The sequence below is a fragment of the Cryptomeria japonica genome, chromosome 6 (genome assembly GCF_030272615.1).
Source record: "Cryptomeria japonica chromosome 6, Sugi_1.0, whole genome shotgun sequence".
Taxonomy (NCBI): Eukaryota; Viridiplantae; Streptophyta; class Pinopsida; order Cupressales; family Cupressaceae; genus Cryptomeria; species Cryptomeria japonica.
In genome coordinates this window covers 245,521,312-245,543,186 of record NC_081410.1, presented here as the reverse complement: position 1 = coordinate 245,543,186, position 21,875 = coordinate 245,521,312, and positions in this window count along the sequence as shown.

Below are 21,875 nucleotides of genomic sequence, written 5' to 3'. Positions count from 1 at the left end.
TGAATTAGCAGTGACAGTGCATGTAACAGTTATTTTATTGCCTTTTTCAGTTTGTATGGCAAATGTTTGATATAATGTCATGTAGGGAAGAGTTGGAGAATAGTTCCAAATGATGTGGCAAAGGTTCTATAAGAGTTTGGAAGCTTGGTTTGTGGTGTAGGAGAGACTTTCTATGTTGTATGAGCAAAACCCTCTCAAAACCCTACTTCTTTGCCTCAAAATGTGGACAGTCATTATGCTACCCTCTCAGGAGCTAAAACCATAAGAATACTTGAGTTTGGACCTTCTTGACACCTTCCAAGTTAGGTTCCATGGTGGTTATGGCCATCGTTGCACTATACAAGAAAAATTCACTCCAATTAGGCCTCCTCAGGCTAGTAGCCTTTTTAGCCTTGTTTTAACTAAAAAGTTGAACCCAATTGCCTCAAGGGTGTTAGAACCTTCCAAAATTTTGAAAGATAGTTGAAAGACACTCAAGGAGCCTAATTCAATTAATATTGAAAGTTAAGATACCATCTAGGGGTGTGGACCTATGGTGGAGGATTTAAGTAACATTAAGGAAATAAGCTTGAGCAAGGGAGTGTAACAATATAATGGGGTGGTTGTTTGAGAAGAGGTGTGGATGTTGAAGATTGATATTGTAAACACCAGAGAGTTTTTTAGTGGTGAATCTTTGCCAATTGGCAAATTCTACGCGAATAGTCTAGGGCAACATCATGGTCAAATCGCCCAGAATTTCAGGGTTAACGACACACTGTAGAATCTAGCTTCGCCATTGACCACACACTGTCGACGTGCATGCCCGTAATATTCTCTTGGAATCACTCAGACGTGGGTATTAGATCACCTCCATTATTCACCAGCAATAGTAAAACGACCACATACCCAGGACCTAATTCACCAATGGTAAATTAATGTTCATTGCACGCGTCGGCCAAATTCGCCAATATCAATTAAAGCATTATAAGCATTTGAGGACCCATTTTGCCCCGCTTAAATTAAATGTTCATTGCACACCCATGCAATTCGTGAAAAATGCAATTAAATTAAATATTTATTGGCAATTGCGACGCCTGGGCCTCGTGCAATTCGCCAAAAATGCAATCATGGATTGCTATAAATACACTCTTTCTTACACTCTTTCTTACAATTTGTTCATGTCTGATTAGTAAATTGGGAGCTCTCAAGTCTCGATTCGCATTCTGCAAATTGAGTTGGAAATTTGAAGTTCATTGTAGGGCAGAGGGCCAAAGTTACAATCCTGCAACACAAGCCCAGGCATTCCTCATTCCTGATTTAGAGAATTGAGAAAGCATAAAGGTGAGTAATCATTTCTTCATACTTGATAGTATTAGTTTTTACTTTTAATTCATAGTGAGAGGTCAAGATTCAAGATGTCACAGTCATACATGGGTGATACTCCTCAGGGTGGTGAAGGGATTGAGATGTCACACAAGGGTGAGACTGAGACTCCTCAGGGTGGTGAAGAGATTGGGATGTCAGACAAGGGTATGAATCCTCAAGGCGGTGAAACTGAAGGGATTGAGAGGCCATCAAAACGCCCAAAAATTAAACTTAAAGATACTAACATAAAGTCTTTCTTTGGAATAGGCAAAGTTTCTGGTCCATCAACTTCTACAGTTGCAGAAGCCATTCATAGTAGCTCACCACCACCACAAGGTGGGATTGTCATTGAGTTAAATGCATCAATTAAGGATGACAATACTGACATGATAGAAGATGTTCTAAGGGATACACACAATGAGATAATTCACTCGGATGCAAATGCTAGTACTGAAGGTGATGTTGGTAGGAAGAAAAGAAAAAGGAAAGTAAAACTGAGGCGAGAGTGGGAGATGACAAGGAGTTTTAAGATTGATTGGGTAGCAAAGTACCCATTCATTGAACTGGTCCCAAACAATGATGAACAACCAAGAGAATGCAGGTGTAAGATTTGTAGTTAGAAAACTAAAAGAGAGAAGAAGATGCAGCTAAAGCTTGACACCATAGAAAAGCATATTGGTAAGGTTTATGAAAAATAGATCATAGATGGAAAGGAAACATGAGTAGTAAGATGGAAATCAAAGGAAGAATGTCTTCATGTTAAGTATACCATGGAATATGAAGAGCATAACCACAAAACAATACTGATTGGTAATAGTGGATTTGGAAATACAATCAAGGTTGGGCTTGAACATGCAGCGAAAGATGCAAACTTGGAAAAGACTATTCGGATGAGTGTTGTTTTTCATATTATGTTGAGAGGGCATCCTATGAAAGATTTCCCAGAATTTAGTAATTTATTATCTTTTTTGAATGTTCCACACTATCCTATGTCACATTGGTCAATAGACGTTGGATGGGAAATGGCAAACTGTCTCACTGAGGTGGAAAAGAAAAATTTACAAGAGAGTGTAAAAGAGTCAAATTTCATTTCATTATCCATAGATGAAGTTACTACGGTAGATAATACTGCTTGGGTTTGTATGCATGTGTATACCGTAAAAGAACCCATCTGTCGAGCTCATCTACTCTATGTTTGTAAAATGAGGGGCAATTCAACATTAGAATATTTATATTTGGAAGTTAAGAAAGCTAGTATGGATGACTTGACAATTGCCAAGAAGTTGGTGTGTGTTGGAGCTGATGGAGTTGCAGTAATGCAAGGTCAAAGGACCAGTCTTTGCACAAGATTACAAACTAGTATTGCACCATACATGGTTGGAAATCACTACATGGCCCATCGAATGAATTTATCATATAGAATTGTAAGCAATTTCCCTACAGTGTCAAAAGTTGAAGATCTAGTCCACGAGCTCCACTCATACTTCTACCGAAGTCCTAAACGTTTTGCAGAATTTCAGATTTTTGCTAAGGGAGTAACAGGAAGAGACAAGCTTCTCAGGGATGTTGAGACCAGATGGATCTCCTTGCATGGACTAGCGGAACTAGTTCTAACATAATATCAATCCTTGATCGAACTAATGTATGAGCAACGCCTCACAGTAGACAAAGCTCCTTATCTCTTACATAAGTTAAGTGATATAGAGACTCTGCTAACTTTAGCTAGTCTTCTCCCCATGCTGGATTCAATGAACAAACTTGTTAAGAAATCCCAAGACAGAACTATGTATATCAATGAGTATAGCACTCTACATAAAATGACATGCTTGAGCCTGGATGGTCTATATTCAGATCTAACAGGGCAAAGCCCAAATTTTTTTAGGTGGCAGATAATTACAGATTTGAATCATGTTGAATTTTTTTTACATTTCAATACAAAAAATGAGCTATGTGTCTTTGTAAAAGGATTTCAGATACCAATGCACCAATCTAAAATGGGCAAGCGAGGCAGAGCACTACTAGTTAAAAGGAAGATTTTGATAGGATTGTTAAATCTATTAGTGATAATTTGAAGTCTATTGCATATGAACTTTCAACTGAGATTCGTGAAAGATTCCCTTGAGAAGAAATACTTGAAGCCATGGGTTGTGTGTATCCTCAATTTTGGCATTCAATTAGAGATAATCCAAATGACGCAAAGATGTTTTATAAAAAACTAGAAGAATTGATATTGACATTTTCAAAAGATGCATATTGCAATGGATAGTTAATAGAAGGACTTTTAAATTCAGCTCAACTTAGAAAATAATGTAAATAGTTTGCATTGGTTATGAAACAATAGTTAGTTAACTTGGAGAATCCATTTGAACCTGGATCAATCACAAGGCTTTGGAAAAGGATAGATCAAAATGAAGCATTGCGTATTGCAATACAAAATATTTGAAACTTGTTGATTTATGTCAAACAATGATATTGGGGTTGGTGGAAGATGAGAGAGTTTTCAATGCATTAGGGCTTTTGAAATCAAAGATCAGAAACAAATTAGACAAGAATTTGGAAACTTGCTTAAGGTTGTTTGTAACCCAGTATAATGTTAGAGATTTTCCATATGATAGGGCACTTGCAATCTGGAATTCCATGTGTGAAAGACGAGGGGTGTGCAACACTTTAAAAGCTGGTGGTGCTACTACTAGTGCTAGTGCCGAGACAAATGAATATGATGGATCACAAACTCAGAGTGAGCATGAAGACGAAGACATTTTTGAATACTCGATTCAGAATGAAGATGAACCTGTTAGTACTAGTCAGTTTCCGGATCTTGAGTCCATTTGGGATATAGAAGCCTCAGAGTGAGTCACTGAAGTGAATTAGCAGTCAATTTATAGGTATTTATAATTATACTACAGTTCTTGAGTCATATTACAATTTCAATTTGCAAAATTACAATACTATAGTTGTCATTGATGATTTTTGATATTGTATTCCTTGAATTTGTCAATGAGAACGGATACTTATTTCATATTTTTAATTGTGAATTTGAATTATTAGTAAACAATTGAATTATTAGTAAATTGGTATTTGATTCCACATTATGTTGAACATGAAATGCAACAATTTGTGTCACAAGATCCATAAAATTATTCATATTGCATAACTATTACTGCTAGAACCTTTCTATTGTTCTACATTAAATGCTTAACATGATGTTCATGGCGGTTAGGGTTTTGTGTTTGTTTTTTGTCTTAGTTGGCTAGTAAACTGTGTGTGTGTGAAAAATGGACCTGTATCTGTATCTGAAATACACAACACTTCAATTAATTCATTAGATGCATGGTTAGTAAATCAATAATCAATGAACAATAAAACCATAACAAAGCGACCCATTGCCTTTTAGTAGATGCGAGTTTAGATTGCTCTCAGATTGCTAAGCTATCCAGTGACTAGACAACACCTAAACAAAGGATTTTTATCTATATGAGCATGGATTTAAGCTAGATGAATGCAAGATTAATCTAACACGATTTAAGCAATAAATGAGCTAAGTGATTTAAACAATATGAAATAAATAATATGCAATATCTCAATGCAAATTCTCAATGAACCTAGAGCAAAAACAACATAATAACAATATATTCTTCAGAATTTTTGAATGAGAGATGAGAGCCTGAATTTATAGAAAATTCAGAAAGAAACCAAAGGCTGAGATCAAATTATGATGAGCGGTCAATATTTTCCAAGAGGAAGCACAATCCAGGTGAATTGATGTGATTGGATGCTTTTCTCAGTTTTAAAGGAAATTGAACTGAAATTAAGATAAAATCAGGAAAAAATTGATTTATTCTCTATTTCATTCAATTTTAAGATTTAATTTTTTTAATTGCTTTCTTTGAGATTATTTATCAATTTTTAATTTGTTTTTTTCAAGATTATCTCCAATTGATTTCTTTTCTCAGTTTTTAATTCTTTTTTGTCAATTAATTCCTTTTTTGATTTATTTCCTTTTTTGAAGATTTGTGCTCATAATTTCCAATTCCTCTTTCTTGATTTGTTTCTTTTTTTGAAGATTTGTGGCAAATTGATTTATTTAATTAAATTAATTCCTCTTTTTGATGATTTAATGGCAAATTGTTTTATTTAATTAAATATGCAAAATATATTTAATTAAAATAAATAGGATAATTGTTTAAAAATTGATTTACTTGGAATGATTTAATTAATTAAATAAATATTTAATTAATATTGATTGATTAATTTTGCCATGTGACATTGATGATTAAAGAATTAATTGTGTGCTCAAAATTTATTTAATTGCCTTTGGTTAGGACCTTGGTGATGTTGTCGAGATTAGGGGCTCATGGTTTAGATGACCATTTTTAGGGTATTACAAACCGAAGTTGTCGTGCATTGAAAATCTGAGTTGTCCTCTCTTTATTTGTCTATGTCAACGTCAAGTGTGATCAAACGGTTGGTCAAACATGTTTAATGTTTCATCTCTAACTCACAGATAAATTTCATGTTTAACAATTTAAGTGGCGAGTTAGCGAGTGTTTGTTTGGGTTTAAATCGCAAGGTCTCTAGTTTTTTGAGTGTTAGCATTTTATATTAGCGAGCTAGAGATTGTTAATGAAATTGTTTCGGTCGTGAGGTCACGAATTGGTTTGATGCCATGCATTATAGCCGCGAGAGTTAGCGAGTAAGTACTAAGTCATTAATGGTCTATGTGTCGCTGCTTGCACCTATTTATGACGGTAAATTAACATAAAACATCGATTTTTATTGGTACTCACTGGGTCGTTGCGGTCAAGAGATAAAAAGTTTTGAGATTTTATGGTTATCGCTAGCTCGCAGGTCCTTTATCATCAAGTTAGTTTAAGTTGCGAGCTTGAGAGTACTGGGAGATTTTAGTTGTCGCTACCTCGCAAGATGTTTTGCACTTGACCATTTTATGTTGCGAGGTTGCGACTGGGTGTGATTTTATGTTTTTGCAAGGTCGCGAGGTGTTCATGGTTAAATCATTTTAATTTGTGATCATGCGATGTGGTTGGTATCGTAGCTTAGTTGGTTTCGTTGCTTGCTCATAGGTTTTGAAGTTGTTTAGCATTTTAAGTTGCGATCTGGCGACAAGTAAGTTTTGGTCTGATTTTGTGGTCATCGCATGCTCGTGGGTTTGTAAGTATTAAGTCAAAAAGTTTTGCAAGCATGCGATGGCGGTTAAGTGCCTTGTTGTCATAGGATCGCAAGGGTTTAATTCAAGTTTCTAGTTGCGAGCTTGTGATGAAATAAGTTATTTTGTTAGATTTACAGTGGTCGCCAGCTCACAGGTAAAGAAAGAATATTATAAATGTTATTGCGAGGTTGCGACTGAAGGGCTTGATGAAGATCAATGGTTGTCGCTCACTCACGAGCTTCTTTGAGGATTCGTAAAAGGGGTTGCAAGCTTGCGATAAAGAGGATTTGGTAGCATTGTCGCTAACTCGCCGGTTCCTTTCCAAATTGTTATAACCGGTTGTGAGTGTGCGATTAAAGATGGGGATTGACACATGGACTTGTTCGTCGGGTTCTGTAAAAGTTCTGAATAGCAATCACCAATCAAATGCCATAGTAGCTACTGCTAGTTCATGCAAGTGTGGCAATTAATATTAATGAGACTTGAGAGAAGTGACGGCGCCCAAATACCATAAATTGCATGATGGAGCTGAGATTTTGACATTTGTATAATTGCATTAATGCCATGCTAGCTAGTTCATGCAAGTGTGGCAAATGGAAATTAATGAGACTTGAGAGAAGTGACGGTGCCCAAATACCATTTTATGTTGCGAGGTTGCGACTGGGTGTGATTTTATGTTATCGCAAGGTTGTGAGGTGTTCATGGTTAATTCATTTTAATTTGCGATCATGCGATGTGGTTGGTATCACATCTTAGTTGGTTTCATCTCTTGCTCGCAGGTTTTGAAGTTGGTTAGCATTTTAAGTTGCGATCTGGCGACAAGTAAGTTTTGGTCTGATTTGTGGTCATCGCATGCTCGCGGGTTTGTAAGTCTTAAGTCAAAAAGTGTTGCAAGCATGCGACGACGGTTAAGTGTCTTGTTGTCGCGGGATCGCAAGGGATTAAGTCAAGTTAAGTTTCTAGTTGCGAGCTTGCAATGAAATAAGTCATTTTGTTAGATTTGCAGTGGTCGTCAGCTCGCACGTAAAGAGAGAATATTAAAAATGTTGTTGCGAGGTTGCGACTGAAGGGCTTGATGAAGATCAACGGCTGTCGCTCACTCATGAGATTCTTTGAGGATTCGTAAAAGGGGTTGTGAGCTTGCGATTAAGAGGATTTGGTAGCATTGTTGCTAACTCGCTAACACGTGGACTTGTTTGTCGGGTTCTGTAAAAGTTTTGAATGACAATCGCCAATCAAATAGAAGTGCATGAATTCAAATTTTGCTTGAGTACTTCAGCTTTGAAGTTTGAATTAATGCCATAGTAGCTAGTTCATGCAAGTGTGGTAATTAATGAGACTTGAGACTTGAGAGAAGTGACGGTGCCCAAATACCGTAAATTGCATGATCGAGCTGAGATTTTGTATAATTGCATTAATGCATTCTATCTTTGAGGTAATCCAGTGAATTGAGCTCTGCAACAACGTTGGAGAATTCAGAGTGTTGGGTGTCAGAAAATTTCAAAAAATTGGTTAAGAACAAGTTTTTCTCTTGCAGCTAAAATGATCTAGGCGATGAGTGGAACTGGAGGTTCCAAGCCCAAGCCCAAGGCCATGACAAGTGGAGCAAGAGGACCTGGAGGTTCCAAGGCCATTGCCACCGAGGAAAATATGGTTAAGAAATACAAAGAAGAATTTGTAGATTTGATGCCAGGGACTTCCGTTGCTTTGAATACAAATGATTTGGCATGGAGAGATTTATGAAGCCAATGCAAAAACCCTACCACACTTAATATGATTGCTTCTGCTTTGTTTCATTATTTCTGGAATAATAGGGTTAAGGGTGTCCCAATGTCAAACCCTTGGGATTTAAATATGGCAAAGTTAATTGTGCCAAATGTGTATGTTGATGTGAATTTGATCAAAGAGTTGGCCAAACGCTATTGCCCAGTATCTAGGGTAATCAAAAGAAAGAACTAGTCTGCCCTAGTTTCAATTAATAGAGCTAGCTTTGTTGAAGCTTTCCAGATTACTAGTGTTGCATGTACAAATATATATTTGGAGGGGATTGCAGAGGATTATCACAAATACAAAGGTGTTATCAAGAAGCATGCAATGCCCAGATACATGCCTAGGGTGAATAGGAAGCCGGTTATAATTCCAGAGAGTATCGAACCACCATTTGACATCACACCTTTCCACCATTATATGCATTGTACAATCTATGGATTATGCAGAGTGTTGGGTTTTGATGGAGATTCAACAGTGTCATCTGAATTACTGATGATGGCCATGGACATTCAACACCCAGATGTTAACAAAGATTATGATTATGTGGGCTATGTGGTTGAACCCATTCATAATGCTCTAGTTGAAATTGAAAGTGGTGCACCCAACCCTACATTCAAGCATTATCCATTGCTGATGCATTTAATCTTGTTCTATAATGTTGGTTTCATGGATAAATAATTGGAGCTTTTCAAAGACGATTTGGGTGTCTTAATGCCAATACAAAGATGGACCCAGGTTTGGGACAATAGTTCTCCACATTCTTCTTTCCTTTTCTTTGAAAATTGGATTGTTTTGCCAATTATAGAAATGCTAGGAATAAATAGGGAATGATTGTCAATTAATGTTAGGAGAGTTTTGAGACCTTACCAGTATGTTCCAAACTGGTCTATTTCACATAACTGGGGGGACTTATTTTTTTGATAACTTTACTGTGATTAGAGTCTATGGGTGTCCTTAGCCTCCCCATATTTTACCAAAATTTGTTCCAATTAGGATTGCTTTTATGGAGTTTATCTGGCAATTGACCCTAGTAGAAAAAGAATACCTTGAAAGACACATGAAGGGTTCTCTTCTTCCTAGGCTTTGGGTTGCGTCTAATTTTACCATTGGTAGGAGTTCCTTTGATGAAGTAAACAATTTCCTTAAACAGTATAGGTTGGCTAATGTTGTGTCTAGATTCTATGATCCTGAACAATTTATTAAACTTGCATTGCCAAAAATGACACCTTGGGCCACAATAAAGGACCATGAACCATTGGATGATGAAGATGTGGTTAGAAATTTGCTGAGAAAAGATGAAGTACAAGAAAGGAGAAGAAAATGGAAAACTTTGATGAGAGTTGAAGCAGGATTGAAAGCTGCTGACCCTAGTTTCTCAGGTTTTTGCCCTGATAGACCGTACCTAGAGAGGATTAACAAAATGTTGAGTTTATATGAAACTCTGATGGAACAAATGCCTCAAATTCTAGAAGTGGCTGCTCAGCAACAAGACCCCCAAGATGGACATTCTTCACATGGTAAGAGGCCACTTAGTGTGTATGCTGATGATGTAGAGAGTGGGGATGAAGTTCAATCTACCCGAGTGCAAGCTGCAAAGAAACAAAAAACCAATGAGGTCGGTACAATTGTGAGGAGAGACCCTGCTAGAGAAATTGTTACAGAACAAGGACAATACTTTCATCAAATAAGGACACATCTTAGAGAAGCAGGGCAGAATGAAGAACAGGGAGAAACAAATGAAGCCCTTGCTCAAGGCTTTGATGAGTGTGTGATGTTGTTAAATAAGTTCATGAAAGATAATGACTTTATCAAGTCAGATGAATTTAAAAGTTTTTTGACAAGGTTGAAACAAAAACAATTAAGACAAAATTTGATCATAGAGGAAGCAAATGAAGAAAAGAAATAGGAGATCATCAACGCACTGAAGGAATATGATCCTGACAGGGAGCAAATATATGTGGAACAGGCAAGACAATTGATTAAGAGTATTGGTATGATTATAATGCCTGACTGGGATATCCAGTCTATTTTTATTATTGATCAGATTAGGAAGCAAGAGGACCCAATGTTTAAAATTGGAGATGTAATAAGAGGATCAAGATTTAATCCTAAGTCAAAGACACTTGCTACTTGGTCTTTGGCCCCTTCCACTCAAAAGCCCCACCTTCTAAATATCCAAGTAGAAAAGAAAGCTGACAGAATGATCTGGAACTTGCAGAACACAACTGACACGGAGATTGCCTCATTTTTTACTCAAGTTTCTTTCATGAATTTATCAAAAACAAAGTATTTGTCAAGAAGATACACAGAAACATATACCCAATTGATTGCATTGTCTAAAAAATATGAAGAGACATTGATGAAGAAGGGTGCTCTGAGGAAGAGTTAGTGGAGTTGAAAGAAAAAAATTGCAAATGAGCCCCCGCCAATACAGATTACAGAACAAGTACAAGAAATACCAGCTGATGTGACAACAAAAATGGAGGAATACACAGGGAAAATTGGAAAGCTTGAAAAGGAACAAAATGTCAAGGCTATCTCTATTGTTTCAGGAATTCTGAAACACGGGATTAATGTATTGAAAGGAAAATTGATTTTAGTGCATGATTTGCACATTTCTTTGAAAGAGGCAAGTAAAACATCCTCTGAGGTTGTCGCTTTTCTTGGACCTTTGTTCAATGTTTGGTCAGGAAGAAGTAGATTAATAGATAAGCTAGATACTGCAATGATGTATAGTGATGAGTTCCCTCCCAAGATCAGTGACACTAAAGACATGGTGGAGGTAATGAATGTAGCGTATGCATTTTTCATAGGGAAGGATGTGCTTATAAATGAAAAATTGCAGACATTTGGGGAAGGTTATAGTAAATTGATGTGTTCAATTTATGGTAGTAATTGAGATTTGAAATTAGTTTCTGATTGGACCAGTGAATTTGATTTGATTCTTGATCAAGAAGAAATAATCAAGCATGTAAATGAACAGGTTGATGCTGATTTCCTTAATGGTATGCTTGATTCACTATTCAAGGTTGAGGTTGACTGTGCAAAGTTTATTGTTGAGTCCAAGGCAGTTACATATGCTAGATGGACAGATTCAGTTGCAAAGTTGGAAGAGGTAAAGGCATTCAGTTGGCCAACGGACAAAGAGGTGGACAGGTGGCAAGCCATGCTAAAGCCAAAGAAGAAATCTCTGGTTGAGGTTGCTACCCAAGATTCCTCATAGTAATCCTAAGCTTGTTGAATACTCATCTTATAAAAGGATTCCAAGATTAATTTGAGAGGGATGGCCACTTTTTCTTTTTGATCGGTAGAGAGGGATGGCCAGTTGGCCACTTTTATTGATGTTGAACTTGAAAGCTCTTATATAGTTATAATAGCTCAACTGTTCAAGAATTTGATAAGTGCATAGTTAAATCGCATTGTGAACTTACTTTCTGATATCATTATGAATATAATATCAATATCATTTGCAGTTTGAGATCTTCACATAATTGTCTTTGTGTTGAATTTATGTTTTCACTGTGAATTGAATGGTCAAGGGTTTTTCAATTTACATACGAATCTAGGTTGTGTATGTAATGGCATTATTCATAATTTCATTCCTATTTATCTGCAAATGAATCTTATTCAAGTTTATTATCAGGTTGTCTTTGAATTGTAAGTGACTCTATGCCCTAAGATAAGGCACTGGTCTGTTGTCTTGATGTTTTACTAATTATGTTGTATTCCTAGCTATTGTGGTGTTTAATACTTTCATTCTTAATACTCTTATGATTTTATATTGTATGGATGTTTATGTACAATGAGGTGAATCCTTAATATGATTCCAAACTAACAAAAAATTTGCATTCCTGGGCATAATAGGATTAGGAAGCATTAAATGAAAAATTACATACACCATAACAATACAGAAATGAAAAAAGTTAAATCTCATGATTCTGATCATTTGAAAGAGATAGAATTATACACAAAATAAATTTATATATAACTCCTTCAAGAACCTACACAAAGCTTGACACTAAATTATTTTCATTTGCTCTGTAAATGACTATACAATATACAACTTTCTCCCTTCATCTAGAGTCTAGAATCACTACTGGAACCAGAAAAGGAACCCCAATGACTATACAACTTGCAAAACTGCTTGAGCCATGCCATTATCACCCTGATGCCTTCAGATGGAATGTGAGACGTTATGTTTTATCCAACAGATCATTTCCAAATAGAGGAGGAAGCGTTCATGCCGAGGAACAGAGACAATGTAAAGAGGAGCTCGAGCCTTCATGCCCAGGATCAGGGAAAGTGGAAACAGGAGCTTTAGGGTAAACATAATATGTTGGGGAGGGGTCGTAGCTTCCATGTCGTCACAAAGATAACTGGCTGCCACTCCCCACCCAAACAATACCTTCTTTCATTCCTTTGCAAGCTCCTTCTTCAAACCCCTTGCCATCCTATGACAAAGTAGACGCAGAGGATGTACCATGCTTGGCCTTTCTTGACAAGAAAAGGATTTCACACCCCCTCTAGAAATCCTTCTCACTTTCACAACCCCTTTGATAATAAACAAACTCACACAAAATAAAACAAAAAAACACCCATCCAGTATCACAGAGCACACAACAACTCCATGCACGATTCTACTCAAACATCATCTTCCTTTTAGAGGAAAAAACCACTCTCAGAAAATGAAAAAGGTTTCTTTTCTCTTCTACCAATTAAGTCACCACTCCATTGTATTTATAACATTTTCACACTTCATTTGGTGATGCTCATTCACGTGAACAATAATCATTTTCATGTTTTTCAACATGACTGTAGACTCTAGAAGTCATGCCTATCAAATCCATTGCATCCTGCTAAGGCTCATCAGTTGTGAACGATTTTGTTCTGATTTTATTCCTCCTTGATTGGACAAATTCTGCTTCAGAATCCCTGACAACAAGCAACCTGAGCTCTTATTTCTTAGAGAAATCTATGATCTCCTATCTCTAACTCAGAAGCTATCCAATCCTTTTATGCATCTGAAACTGTCGTCCTCACTTGTCTAATCAACCTCGACTCAAGAGAATCCTTCAAACTAGTCCCTTGGGAATGAGTCAGCATCCAAGCCTTAAAAATTTTAAGTTGCGAACTAGCGACCAGATAGTTTGTGGTTAAGTTTTATGGTTATCGCCAGCTCATGAGGTAAAATGTCTGAAGACGTGATCAAGCCGCGAGCTGGCAACAAGTCGGTTTGGGTTTACATCGCGAGGTCTCTAGCTTTTTGGGTGTTAGCATTTTATGTTACCAAGCTGGAGATTGTTAGTGAAATTGCTTTGGTCACGAGGTCTCGAGTTGGTCTAATGTCATATATTATAGCCACGAGTAACTCATTTCATACAGTTGTTGCTAGCTCTCATGTTTGTTTAATGTTAGCATTTTTAGGTCATGAGCTAGCAACTAGACAGTTTGTGGTTAGCTTTAATGGTTATCGCCAGCTCACGAAGTTAAATGTCTGAAGACTTGATCAAGCCATGAGCTTGCGAGTGAAGTGCTAGTGGTTAAGAGATAAAAATTTTTACGTTGGCGAGTACGCGACAAGGGTTAAAGTTTCCACTATCTACAAGTTGTTGTGGTGACGAGGACTTAACATTTTGTGGTTGAGAATTGGCGAGTGGTAGTTCAGTTTCCCTCATTCGCTAGATCTCGAGGTTAAGAAGGCTTAGCATTTTTAGCTTGCGATTTGGAGATAGAGAGAGTCGTAAGGGCTTGTCGCTAGGTCGTGAGATGCCCTAATGGGTAGTCTTCCAAGGAGAGAGTTGACAACTGTGTGCCACATGTTTTAATGACTTAAAGTTAATATCTTGAAATCGTCAATATTTTTTTATGGTTTGAAAATACCTTGAAATCGCCAATATTTTATTTTTATGGTTTTAAAATAGGTTGAAATCGCCAATATTTTTTTTTAATGGTTTGAAAATAGGTTGAAATCGCCAATGCAAATATTTTTCTGGTTTTAAAAACATTACAATTCGCCCATGCAAATATTTTTTGGGTTTTAAAAACATTACAATTCGCCAGGATTTTTCACAAACTTTGAGCGATCATGACTAATTCGCCAATGGAGATTATTATTTTTCTCCGTAAACTACAAAAATTCGCTAGTAAAATTAAAATTTTCCTTCGGAATTATACAACTTTCACCAGGTTTTTACACCTTGTCCAAGGGAGGGGTTTATTAAAGTTTTCCCTGGCAAACACTAATTGAACACAAAAAAATAAGCATATCCTTTGGGTCCTTTTGATTGATTAAACCAATTTAGTCTTATTGAGAAAATTCTCTCTCAATCTCCCTATTAGATAACTTTAGGTGTTTCGCGTGATAAGCACATGTCACTTAGTTTACAATGAGTTTGGAATCTCCATGGATGTGGATGTGTTTCACACTCATGGAAATCATGGCACAAAGTCTTGCAATCAGGGCCTCGTACTCAATGATGTTATTGGTGATTTGAAATTCCAAGTGGAACAAAGGGGGACCTATTTTCCTTTAGGTGAAACAAAGACTACACCTGCTCTGGAACCAGTTTGACATCTTGAACCATCAAAATACATGTCCCATATAGGGTCTTGATCATTGATCAAGACGTCCTCGTTGAGGAAGAGGTCTAGGGTGGGAAAAGGTTTTCTTGAGGGAGCATCGACCAACTGATTAGCAATAGCCTATCCCTTAATTGACTTCTAAGAGATCAACTTCAGGTCAAATTCAGAGAGCAACATTACCCATTTAGCCAACCATCCCAAAAGATCAGATTTAGCAAAAAGGTGCTTAAGGATGTCATTTTTGGTAATGACCTATGTTTCTTCATGGAGAATTTAATGTATTAGCTTCTGGGTCGTGAACACAAGAGCTAAGCATTGTTTCTCTATGGCAGAATATTGAATCTCATAATCTATCAATGTAAAACTAATGTAATAGACATCTCTCTCTCAACCTTCATCATCACGCTGAGCTTACAATGTCGTTAGACCATGAGATGTAGCAGAGATGTATAGGAAGAAAGGTCTATCAGACATAGCCGACATCAAGATAAGAGGATTAGCCAGGTAATCCTTGATGGAATCGAAAGCCTTTTGATACTCTTCATTCCATTTAAAGTGAACATCCTTCTTCAACAATCGTGTGTAAGGGAAAGTTTGATCAGCCAGTTGCACCACAAATCGACAGATGGCTTGGATTTTCCCATGCAGACTACGAAGTTGAGAGATGTTTCTAGGTGGAGGCATGTTGACGATAGAACCAATCTTATCTATATCTATTTCAATTCCTCGGTGAGAGATGATAAACCCCAAGAGTTTCCTTGCGTCAACACTGAAGACACACTTAAGAGGGTTTAGTCTCATTTTATATAACTAAAGTCTTTCAAAGACCAAACGTAGATTTGTGTTCCTCGTAGTTGGGATTTTACCAAAATGTCATCGACATAATCATTCTTAAGATCTTATGGATGAAATCATGGAAGATCAAAGTCATGGCTTATTGATAGGTTGCTCTCGCGTTCTTCAACCCAAACGACATGATGACATAGTAAAAGGTCCCCCATGGGGTTGTGAAGGCATTGTTATACTGATCTTCTAGGTTAATGCGGATTTGATTATAACCCGAGAAGTCGTCCATAAATGAAAGCAAAGCATACCCTGCAGTCGAATCGACGATCATATCAATATTCGGGAGGGAAAATTCATCTTTGAGAGATGCATTATTCAGATCTCGAAAGTCGATGCAAATGCAATCTCCCATTGGGTTTTCTCACTGGTACAATGTTTGAGATCTAAGGCGAGTAGTCAACAGGCTAGATAAAGCCAACTTTTAAGAGCTTCTCTATCTCAGTCTTGACCAACAAGGCCACCTTACGATTCATCTTTCAAATCTTTTGTTTCACCAGCTTAGCATTAGGACTAAGCACAATGTTGTGTACCACAATTGACTCATCAATGCCAAACATCTCTTCATAAGACCAAGCAAAGATGTCAGGGAATTGGTGTAACAACTCAGAATATTCTTTCGATTCTTTAGGGGACAAGAACTTCCCAATCTTTATCTTTATTGGGAGCCTTATCACTCATGACAACATCAGTAGTCTCCCCACATAGGAGCACACTATTTTTGTCCAAATTAGAAACAAATATTTGCTTTTCATTATGGGAAAGAGGTGCCCTTTATGCAGCGGATTCTCCAAAGTAGACCTGAGCATTCAACCAATATGGGAATAGGTATTTATGGTGATAAGAGGGAATCTCTACATAGACACCTAGAAATTCCTTCAAGGATTATTCTGAAGGGAATAATTCCAAAGGAATCTCAGCAGGTGATGCACTAGTAACAATGAGTTATGGATGGACAAGCTCTAGAGGCAGGGGATCGACCAAAATCATGATCACTGTAAACCATGGTTTCACCTTTTGTCCCATATGACGATACCCTAGTCCAGTGTTGTGGTGGCAAGGTTCGGCCACTAAAGGGATCTGAATACCTTTCTCATTAGGCCCACAACCCCTTCCATCGTACCCAAGTTAAGAGACAAACTTGTATCCAGGACCATAGATCTCTTGAGGCTCCTTCCCTGATGGTGGTTTAGTATAGAAAAGATGATCCACATGGTAAGCATCACCCAACTTTATGGATGCATAATCATCCTTCATAGCCGAAGTGAATGCTATCTTTGGAAAACTCAAGTGGATAGGATCAACTTTGTAATCACTAATGTGGGAATCGGTGAAGTCCAAAGAACCCCAGTCATCGCCTAAGCATGCATTGACTTTTGATGGAGAAGACAACTTTAATGGAGATCATTGCTTAGGCGATGGCTCTAGCATTTCTGTCTTAGGAGTGTCAATCATGAGAGACTCATATGACTTCTCTTTTTTAGCGACTTCCTTAGGGATCTCTTCTTTCTTACACTCTTCCTTTTTAGGGGAGGTGGCAGAAGAAGAAGTTATGACCGAAGAAGATAATCTTGGTACCCAATTATGAAACGAGGGTGTAGCAGCAGCCTGACCCATTGTGGAAATCTAACATAACTGCATAGCCTCAGGGTTGGCTCTAATTATGACAACCTGATTATCAGCTACAAACTTCGTCGCTCCATGAAGTGTAGAAGAGACGGCTCCCAAAGCATGAATCCAAGGTCTACCTAGAAGAAGGTTGTATGATAAAGGACCTTGCATAACATGCACAAGGGTTGGAATGCTTACCAGTCCAACCTTCAAGGACAATATGATAGTTCCTACAACAATTTTTCCACAGTTGTCAAAACCTCAAATGCATAGAGAGGACGTTGCCAAAGTTTTCAGATCTACTTTGATATTTGGTAACAAGTCCAATCTACAAACATTAAGTGCAGATCTAGTATCAATTAGAGTTTGTCTGATACCCACACCATTCACATGGACAATAATCATCAAAGGATCTACTAGATTCCTCACCTCGGGAGGTGGAAGTTCATGCGGATAGAAAGTAATATTCAACGAATCTACATGAATATGATCTATCAATGCATTCACATCAGCCAGCCTTGCAAAGGAAGGTAGCAAGATCTTCTGCAAAGCTTGTTGCAACATACCTTAGTATACTGGGGTGATTTGAAGTAAATCCCATAGGGAGATCTTAGCTGGAGTAACCATAAGTTGCTCGATAAGATCATAATCACTCGATCACTTGTTCATCGACATAGGTGCTTTAGGAAGAGTTGGTTGAGAAGGTGGTAAAGAAATTTGTTGTTGTTGTCCGGGAACTTGCTTGTTATTATGAGTGTTATACGTGTGTGCAATGGTGTTATAAGATGATTGTCTAGATTGCATAAATTTGGCATATAGATTGGAAGTTTCTCCTTTGAATGATTTCCATTAATGGACTTAACCTTCTTGGGGGAAGGACTAGCTGCCATCACATGAATGAAAGGTCTCTTAGGTCTGTGAGGGGCTATGAAGATGACAATGACATTCATGGATGCTTTTTCTTTGCATGAGGATGTTGAGGAAGGTGAATCATCCTTTGCACTCCTTTTTGGAGGAAGTGCATCAAGGAAATCGTCTAGACTTCATCCAACATATCGAAATCATCTTTTGAAAATGCCTTATCAACGGCATTAAAATCTGAAAGGAAGAGATGCGAAATCTAGACCATTCACGTCAGGTTCACCAAAATGTAATGAATGGAGTTTTCCACCTTAGAAAAGATGAATCCCCAAGGACAAATTATCCGTTCGATGACCTCTTTGAACAAGTACAACGCTGATCCAAGAGAAAAAGGAATGCTCTGGATCTGTCAGAGAACCTAGACAAACCACTGGCAAACTCTGCAAGGTTCTGTAACAGAGATGACATTGTGGGCCCAAGACTGCAGTGTGGTGCACTAGTGTCCTAGGTGGATAGAACATAGAGCTAGACAAAGATGTCTGGTTCTTACAAACATAATGCAAAACAAAAACAAAATTAACTAAACTACTAACTATCTAACGTGTCAACCAAATACGAATGAATAAATATAGAATGTACAGAATATGGGTGAAATAACCCGTGAACTGCTTAAACGGAAATATGAAGCAGAAACGATAGAGTAAATAGGGAACCTGGGAAGCTCTCGAGTTTAGGATGCCAACGTGGTGTGTTGTCATCTGTACGTCCAGAAAATGATAAATCTTAGAGTCCAAAAGTTGGGTCCAACATGTACCTGCGCACATAGAAAAAGGGGAAAATGTTGAGGTTGTATAGGGGCCTGCCTCAGTCACACCCTCGCTTAGGTGTTTCCACTGCCACAGACTGCCAGATTGGTATAGATTGAAAAATAGATAACTTGGAACAAATTGGTAAATTGGTAAATAGATACAAAAAGAAATCTAATTTCTATTGTATGCAAATAAATATTGGAATATTGATAAATACACTTATTAATGCAAAGGACTCATTGCATGAAAGTGAAATAGAGAGAGTAAGTTTGGAAATCAAACCCTCCTTGATATTTGGCACCATGAGTATGATGAATCCCACTTGATAGACGAATTGGTAAGAAGCCACCATGAGGTTGGGAAGCTTGATGTTGGTATTTGATAGTTTTCTTTTGATGTTGATGTTGCATGATTCAAGAGCTTGTCAAAGAGAGCTTTTGAGAGAGCTTGAGAGAGTGCAAAGATCAAGAGCCAAGAACCCAAAGTGGGAACCCCCCCAACTGAGTTGGAAAGGGTTTTTAATTTGAAACAAGCACGAAGAGTCACTACAGCATGATGCAGGCCAAAGGACACGCGTCGGCGCACATCTGAGTCACCGACACTTAAAATCCATTTTTTAGGGCATTAGCGTGATGCAAGTACGTCCTAGCATCGCGCTAACGTCCATTGGGATTAGGTCCCAAAGGGATGATAGGGCTAAACAATGATCCTTGGGATAAAGGTCCTATGATGGCAAAATATTGTAATTTCGATCATAGGGTCATCATAAGTGCCTTAGGTATCATGCACAAGTGTCATAAATGCACTGGGTACAATTTAGGACACTACAATATCTTTCCTTCTAAGAGGTATTATCTCACGTATTTCCATGAAAATAACATTTTGTATATCTTCTCTAGTTTACAAAATTTTCACCCAACAATATTGTTGTACCTCAACATTTTTCACCTCATTTGGGATATCAAATTATACACCTAAGGTAGCCAACCTACTAGCTTCCTTATTCTGATTTCTTGGAATGGACAAAAAGTTAAAAGCATCAAATTCTTCAATAAGGTCCCAAATCCTATGCTTATACAACTTTAGTAAATCATTGTTTGTCACATTGAGATTTATCACTTGATTTGCCACCAACTCACTATCACCAAACACCTTCAAACACTTGATTTTCTTCTTCCTTCCCATTCAAGACCATGGACAAGTGCTTTATACTTCGTTGTATTGTTAGTACAACTAAAAGCAAACCTCATAGCTGAGTAGTATTTCTCACCACTTGGAGAGACAAGCATGGATCTTCCATCGACACCCACTTTGCTTCTAGAACCATCATAATATAATTGCCAAATCTCATTAGGTTACTGCTCACACTTGTTTTTCACCTTTCACCAAGTTAGGGACAACAATATCTTGCTCATGGATCATGTAAATTCCTATCCCTACTTCATCCATATGATTGAAGGGGTCTACTTCATGGTTCTCAGTTGCCCACTCATCCAAAACTAGATCAGGTATGCCTTTTATGGGTGTATTTGGATCTTGGATAGTAGGTAATGTTAGAGTAAAGTAATTAATTAAATTTACTCTCCTCTTAAGATTTCCCTTTATGCACATATTAGTCATTTAATAATTAATATTTAATTATTAAATGCACACACCTTAGGGTTAGGTTTTCCTTTTGGTGTTGATCTCCTTTATAAGAATTGATCTCTTGTATTATTCATTTTCTTGATTCATTTTTCTCTGATAATAAATTTTTTCTCTTTGTCAGAGCCAAAACCCTTGTATTCGTTCTCTCTCTTTCTCTGTGACAAGTTTCTTGCATGCAGGTTTCTTTGGGTGCTGTGGATTTGTATTTCTCAAATCCTACATGGTATCAGAGCTGGATTTGTTGTAGCTTGTTCAGACTTTTGAAAGATTTTGAGATCCAGGTTTTGGTTGCATCAGATCTATGTTTTGTCTTCTGTTTTTTATTTTGGAATAGGGGGTATTTTTTTCGGTGCACTTTGAGCCCAAATGGACCTCACCGTTGAGCTCGTAGCGCACAAAAACCCCTATTTCCATATAAAATTCGTCCGATTTGGACACAGTTGCTCCAGAAGGCAAAAAATTTTATGCCCCAAGGCCGTACGACCCTAGGGCACGCAGAACGAGGCAAAAATTCAAAAAAAATAAATAAAAAAATGCAGTCTTTTTATTAAAAAAGGCGCAGCCCATTCAACGCCTGCGCGCCGCCGGTGCGCAGCCCGACGGCCACCGCCGCCGATGGTAACCCGCCCACGCGCCGCCCACCGCCCGCCGCCCGCCACCCGTGCGCCGCCACCATGCCACCAGCCACCAGCACTAGCCCCTAGTCGCCCAGCGGACCAGGGGCTTATTTTTTTTAAGCCCTTGAGGGCTTAAAGGCCCATCTGGATCCTTTTTTGGAGTAGTTTTACAAAATCGGGCATAACTTGGGCGTCCGATCTCCGTTTTTCGAAAACGAATAGGTGTTGGAAAGCTGACTCCGAGCCCATTCTAATGGTGTAGGAATTTTTTCAAATTTCTCCATTTTGATTGCATTTTTTCATAGTCAAAGTCCGAAGAGCTTTTTTGCACTCCGAGGGGCATAACTTGCTCATTTTTGCTCCGTTTTTCAAAAGTGAATAGGCGTCGGAAAGGTGGTTCTGTGCTCTTTCCAGATCTAAAATCTATTTCATCAGTAAATTCTTTAGGTTTTCATAATTTTGTCTCAACCCGTTACTGCTTTTTATCATTTTATGGCTTTCAGTTTGTACTGGGGATTAGTTTTTTGCATTGTGGGGGGGTGTTTTTCTCTTGCTTTCTATTATTTACATCAGAAAACTAGAATATAAAAACACCAATACAAAACAATCAAACCCCTTCTGCAT